The sequence below is a fragment of the Dioscorea cayenensis genome, chromosome 8, assembly GCF_009730915.1.
Source record: "Dioscorea cayenensis subsp. rotundata cultivar TDr96_F1 chromosome 8, TDr96_F1_v2_PseudoChromosome.rev07_lg8_w22 25.fasta, whole genome shotgun sequence".
Taxonomy (NCBI): domain Eukaryota; kingdom Viridiplantae; phylum Streptophyta; class Magnoliopsida; order Dioscoreales; family Dioscoreaceae; genus Dioscorea; species Dioscorea cayenensis.
Window position 1 is genome coordinate 18,229,876 of NC_052478.1, and position 6,692 is coordinate 18,236,567.

A 6,692-nucleotide genomic window follows, 5' to 3' on the forward strand; every position below is an offset into this window, starting at 1 on the left:
TCATCCCGGCGAGATATGTTGCCGACCCTCTGACATCTGTCACAGGATTGAATGAATTTTTGTGTGTCTTGAAATATTGATGGCCAATAGAAGCCTGCATCAAGAATCTTTTTGGTTGTTCTATTTGCATCATAATGGCCACCTGTTGGTCCTGAGTGGCAATGCTTCAAAATACTTAGACCCTCCGTTCTAGAGACGCATCTTCGAGCAACCTGATTGGAGCACACTCTGAATAAGTATGGATCTTCCCAAATATAGTGTTTAAGATCAGAAAAGAATTTCTTCCTCTGTTGATATGTAAACCATTTCGGGATGACCCCACCAACCAAGTAATTAGCAAAATCGGCAAACCAGGGTGGTTGATCGCTTCCCCGCAAGTGTACGGGATAGCCAAGTAATACCTCGTGCAAAGACACGAGGATCGTATTCCACGGGGCTAAGGATCTCCTATTACTCCTTCTCGAGTTATTATCTAGCCTAAGATCTTAAGTGATGGATTTACTCTACTAGATACAAATAAAACTAAACTCAAGATTTGCTAGCAAATTAGAGAGAACAAGCAATAAGCAAGCAAGAGAATCAATGAAGTGCCAAGGCCTATGGATGTGGATCCCCTTGAGGGGTTATCATGCAACATGGATGATGATTTAAAGATGCAAGGGTAAATTGGACCATGAGATTCCAAGATTAGAACAACCCCAATTTCTCGGCGATTGAACCCTAATCCCATACGAACATAGATAGGAATTTCTTCCAAATCTACATTCCTACGATTGCATTAAGTACAAGGAAATCTCGCTTAGGAATAAACCTACTCTTCTTCGGATTAAACCTACATGGAGGGCTACCAAACACCCGATTTCTCGGCGTGATGATACAAGTATCCCCTTCTAATCCATTCATGACCTAATACATGCGAGCAAGTCACATCTACATGCATCATTCATAAAAAGAGCTACGGATTTCTCCTTGGTGTAACACTTAGCATGAAAAACAATGGATTAGATCTCAAAAAAATACCCAAGCATAGAATTAACAAGTAATCATCCAAAATACATGATAAAAACCCCCCAAGGTTCACCAACACCCGGTGGCCTTGGGGGGTCTAGTGTGTCATCATCTCATAACAAAGCATACAATCAAGCAAAAACATGAAACAAAGACATAGTATGACACTCCCTAGATGAAATGGTGAAGGATGAGGCGAGAATATGCCGAATGACGCTTCCCCGCCAAAGGAATGCCGAATGACGCTTCCTCTAGCCGCGGTTCTCCTTCCTTCAAGTCGTGATCGATCTCCCCTTTGAATGATGTTGCCTTCTTGCCTTGAGAACCTTGGACCTTGGGCTTGAATGATCTTCTAGCTTTCTTGCCCTTCTTCTCCTCCCCAAGGTCGCCCAAAATCACCCAAATGATCTCCCAAAAGTCGGCCAACAAAAAGTCCTTTAATCAGCCCTAAAAGTGAGTATATATATCCCCCGAGGCATACGGGCCGTATAGGGGTCGTATGGGTGTCGTATAACACACAGAAACCCTAGATTAGCGTTCCAGATGGGGTGTATACGGCCTCCATACGGCCCCGTATACTGGGTAGTATGGAAATCTGGACAGAACACCAACTCAATCCGCTGCTACAGTGCATACGGCCCCCATACTGGGTAGTATGGGGGTAGTATGAAATTCCTGTTTTCTTCTCTTATTGCCAAAATGATATCTTCTTGTTCTCCATGGCTTCCATATGCCCTACAAAGCAAATAATAGACGATTAAGCGCGAAACAGGCATCAAACCTCACAAAATACATGCAAAGTGCATACGATACATATATGAAAACACCTACATTTAGACACTTATCAATTCCACTTAAGCCGCCAATGAAGTTATTGCATCTATTTCATGGAGCCCGGGCACCTTTTTCCTTTCCCGTGCCTTCCATTGATAACTGTTCATGCCTATGTCTTCCACTAACTGTCAAGCTTCTTCCGAGGTTTTACCCCCCATTGTACCTTTTGTGGCGGCATCTAATAATTGCCTTATACTCATATTCAACCCATTATAGAAAGTCTGAATAATCATCCACTAGGGAAATCCGTGTTGTTGGCACCTCTACATAAGATCCTTGAAGCGCTCCCATGTCTCAAACAATGACTCCAACTCCATCTGTACAAATGACAAAATCTCATTGTGAAGCTTGCCCGACTTCCCCGAAGGAAAGTATCTAGCAAGAAAAGCTTCGACCATCTCATTCTACGTCGTGATGGAGGCCTTGGGCAAAGAATGTAGCCACTGCATGGCTCTTCCCTTGAGAGAGAATGGGAAAGCCCTCAATCTAATAGCATCATCTGATACACCATAAATCTTCAGCATATCACAAACTTCCAAAAAGTTCCCTATATGGTTGTTTGGATCCTCATTGGCCAAACCATTGAACTGCGCTGTTTGCTGAATCATTTGGATGAATGCTGGATTTAGCTCAAAGTTTGGAGTTGTAATCGGGGGTCGTACAATACTCAATTGTGTGCCCAAAACTAAGGGCCTAGCATAATCAGAAAATGTCCTTTGTTGCTCATTCTGTTCTGCCATATTATCTGACCCATCCACTTCTATCTCAGCTTGATTAGACGGTTCTTATATAGGTTCATTTCCCTTTCTTCTGAGTGCACGTTCAAGTTCAAGATCTCCTTTAATCAATATCAAAGGGTTCCCTCGGGTCATAACCTGGAGCTGCACCAAAAGAAAGAAAACAAAATCAGAACGATGATAGAAAAGAAGATGTGAAATAGAATGAATGAATGAATAGTGATAAGTGCTTGTGCGATATGAATGCGAAGTGTTCTTTCCTTACGTTGAGCATTACTTTTCTTGGGTTTTTACACTAATATGTGTGTTTTTATGTTACTTTTATGCAGGTAGGGTTGTGAAACCAATTATGAAGGAAAAAAGCCAATGTGGATCACAATGCACCGACTTTTGGAGGAAATCTTGCTAAAGTTCAAACGCGAAGATATGAGTCGGGTGCGAGATGCTAGAGTGTGTGCCAACCTCCCCGTATTTGAGTTAGCACAACCATTTGGAGGGGCACAAGGGCAGTCACACTCAAGCATTCCGACTTATGCCCATAGAACAAGATCTCTATCAACTTATCCGTTAGTGAAGAAGCAAAGCGATCCAGGGCATAAACATGTGCTCGTTTATGTTACCTCGATGAAAAGTGGATTCGGGAGTATTTTTGGCAGAGTACTGTAGCAAGCACTGTAAATTATACATGCCCGTGTGGAAATTCCACATGGACGTGTGTAAAATCCACAAGCCCGTGTGGTCGCACGATTCCAGCCATATTTAAAGCCAATTCAGCCCCAATTTCAGCATTTTTTTCTCCATCTTTTCCCCAACTTGAGAGAGGGATTCGGCTAGGGTTTTGAGGGGTATTGGCTAGGGTTTTGGAGAGGTTCTACAGCTCCGACATCGTTATTCCTTAGGAAGAAGGTTGGTAGGGGAGCTTCCGTCGAGGCGTATCCTATACCGGACGAGCGAATCCTTGGACGACGAGTAGAGGACTCTCCACAAGATCATCGACACGACCATCGAGGGGGTTTTTCTATGGATTCATTGCTTTTACATTCTATTTCTTTGATTGTACTTAGCTCCATGGAGAGCTAAACCCCTAGTGGGTACTTGGGTATTTGTGAACCCTAGGATGTATTTGTTTCATTGAATCTCTTTATTATGCTTTCAATTAATTGATGTTTATTGTGAGTTCCAACCTTGAATGCTTGATTGTGTGAATACTCCCCTAGAGTGACACTAGGGTTGAGAGTTCTTGATGGTAACCTTGTGAATGAGTTACACACCATGAGTGTTAGACAAAACTAGGTTGGAGAGGGTTGAAAGGTGAGTCGAGAGGTACAGGACCGTCCCCTTTCCCCTCCGACGTCATAGATTCTATCTCCGTTCCTCGAGTTCTTTACGGCCATAATAGAGTGAATGGTCTAAGGGATGATCGTCTGCTGGGGCTTAGTTACGAGTGCAACGGAGTGAAGCGTTGAGGTGATCTTAGTATCTAGGTCTTAATCGTGGTTAGGGACCTTCTACTTGGACCAAAGGGTTAGGTCTATAATTAGGAAGAGATTTATCACTTGGAATCCCTAGAGCTCATTGCAACTCTATGCGAGTGCGAGGTGTTGAGATTGTTCGATTTCTCCTCCGGGACATGTATGGAGTTAGGCATAGTTGACCTTAGATTTGGGACCATGTAATGAAGGATTTCCACGACTCACTATTGCATTGATTAGAAAGCATAATAGAGGGTTCTTGCACTTGAAGCGATCGTCCTAGGCGGAGCATTATCCGAGTACCCCATCTTTATCGATTGCCTTACCTTCTCCTTTACTCGTGCTGTCTTACTTGTTGATTTTACTTTTGAGAATTGAATCATTTTCACACTTATCATTATTGATCTTTCACATAGCTAAGAAGTGGATTAAGTGTTTTTATTCCCTACTCACTGTGGATTCATTACCCGCTAATCCGGGATTATTATTTTGACAAACCCGTGCACTTGCGGGATATATGCAAGGGGACCTTGTCAAATAGCTAAGAAAACAAAGTGTAAAGTATCTCTAAACGCCTAATCCCTGGCAACGGTGCGTATGTCCTGCAAGTGCACAGGTTTGTCGAAGTAATAAATCCCATATGAGTGGGTATCGTATCCAAAGAGAGTAGGGAATAAAAACACTTAACTTGTTTCTTAACTAAACGAAAAGTGAATAGTAATTTTTGTAACAAAATGTGATGTAACAAAAGTAAAAGAAACAAGAGAAAGAGTGCAATTAAAGGGGAGGTAAGGCAATAGATATAAGTGGGGTACCAGGATATTGTTCTGCCTAAGACAATCGTTTCAAGTGCAAAAACCCTCTATTATGCTTTTTAACAAATGCATTAGTGAGTCATGGAGATCCTTAAATACATAGTCCCAAATCTAAGGTCAATCATGCCTAACTCTATACTTGTCCCGGAGGAAAAATTGAATAACCTCACAACCTCGCATTCGTATAGAATCACAATGAGTTCTAGGGATTCCAAGTGATAAATCCTCTTCCTAGATGTAGACCTAACCCATTGGTCCATGTGGAAGATCCCTAGCCACAATTAAGCCATAGTCGCTAGAATCACTTCAACGCTTCACTCCGTTGCCCGTGCAACTAAGCTCCAGCGGAAGGTCATCCCTTAGCCCATTCACTCTACTATGACCACAAAGAGCTCGAGGAAATAGAGGTAGAATAAATAACACCAGAGGGGAAAGGGGATGCTCCTTTACCTCTCAACTCACCCTCTCAACCCTCTCCAATCTAGCTTTGTCTAACTATCGTGGTGTGTCACTCACTCACAAGAGTTACCAATAAGAACTCTCAACCCTAGTGTCACTCTAAGGGAGTATTCACACAATCAAGCATACAAAATTGAAACTCAAATAAAACATCAATTAATTAAAAGCGTAATAAAAAGGTTCAATGAAACAAATACATCCTAGGGTTGACAAATATCCAAGTACCCACTAGGGGTTTAGCTCTCCATGGAGCTAATTATAATCAATGATATCAAATGTAAAAGCAAAGAATCCATAGAAAACCTCCTCGATAGATGTGGCGATGGTCTTGTGGAGAGTGCTCTACTCATCCAAGGGTCACTTTGTCCGGCCTAGGATACACCTCGCCGGATCGGTGCCAACGAAAGCTCTCTTACTAACCTTCTTCCAAACGGAGCGTGATGTCGGAGTCGTAGAACCTCTCCAAATCCCTAGCCAATACCTCTCAAAACCCTAGCCATAGCCCTCTCTCAAGTTGGGAAAAAGAGGGAAAAAAAGAATGCTGAAATCGGGGCTGAAATCGGCCTTAAATTGGGCTGGATTTGGGAATCCACGCGCCCATGTGCGCGCCCCTATGGATTTTTTACACGGCCGTGTTGAATTTCCATACACTGTATGGATTCTCTGTTTTACTACATCTTCGGCCGGCTGCGAACAGTACCTGCTACAGTATTTCCTACAGTACTGGCATCCAATGAACTTGGGGATTAGCTATCCATACAAGCAAATAAAAAGAAGAAAGTAATAGAAACAACTAAAGTATGCATAACAAAACTTCCTCAAATAATAAAGATAGTATGGAGAGCCAGATCACAGCTCAAGCTTCCACCGACATAGCAATAGGGGTGGCTTTCCTCGTTGTCTTCAAATTCTCTAAAGGTAGATTGATGAAGAACTTGCTAAATGATGATTCTCCCATTGATTTTCTACTTTTCACATGGCCTAAATCAACCCACTATTACTTGGATTTGTCTTCTAAGCCTTAGAGCCTTCAAACCACTCAAAAAGTCCCCTTCATTTTTTCCCTAACACCCTTTAAACAACTTATCTGCTCGAGCCTTGAGAGCTCCATATTGGTGCATCGATGCCAGTAAGGCCCCTAGTCTTTTATGCCAAAAATCATTTGGGGTATTAACACACCCCTTGCGTGTGTGTACCATAAGTGCATGGGTTGTCAAAGTAATAAAGTACCCTGGTGAGTGGGTAATCATATCGATAGGCAATAGTGCTCAGAAACACAAGTATTGCTATTTAACTATTGTGAAAATGATTGATGAGTTGTGTGAACAATATCAATGCAAATAAAAATAAAGTAAAGAAAAGAAAGC

At 42.2% G+C, this 6,692-nt stretch overlaps 1 non-coding gene across 1 annotated transcript; it reads left to right on the plus strand.

Moving 5' to 3' along the window:
• The first annotated feature begins 2,085 nt into the window (after positions 1–2,085).
• On the plus strand, positions 2,086–2,192 carry LOC120268127. The gene has a single exon (XR_005538797.1). It is a non-coding gene; the product is annotated as a small nucleolar RNA R71 (small nucleolar RNA).
• The last annotated feature ends 4,500 nt before the right edge of the window (positions 2,193–6,692 follow it).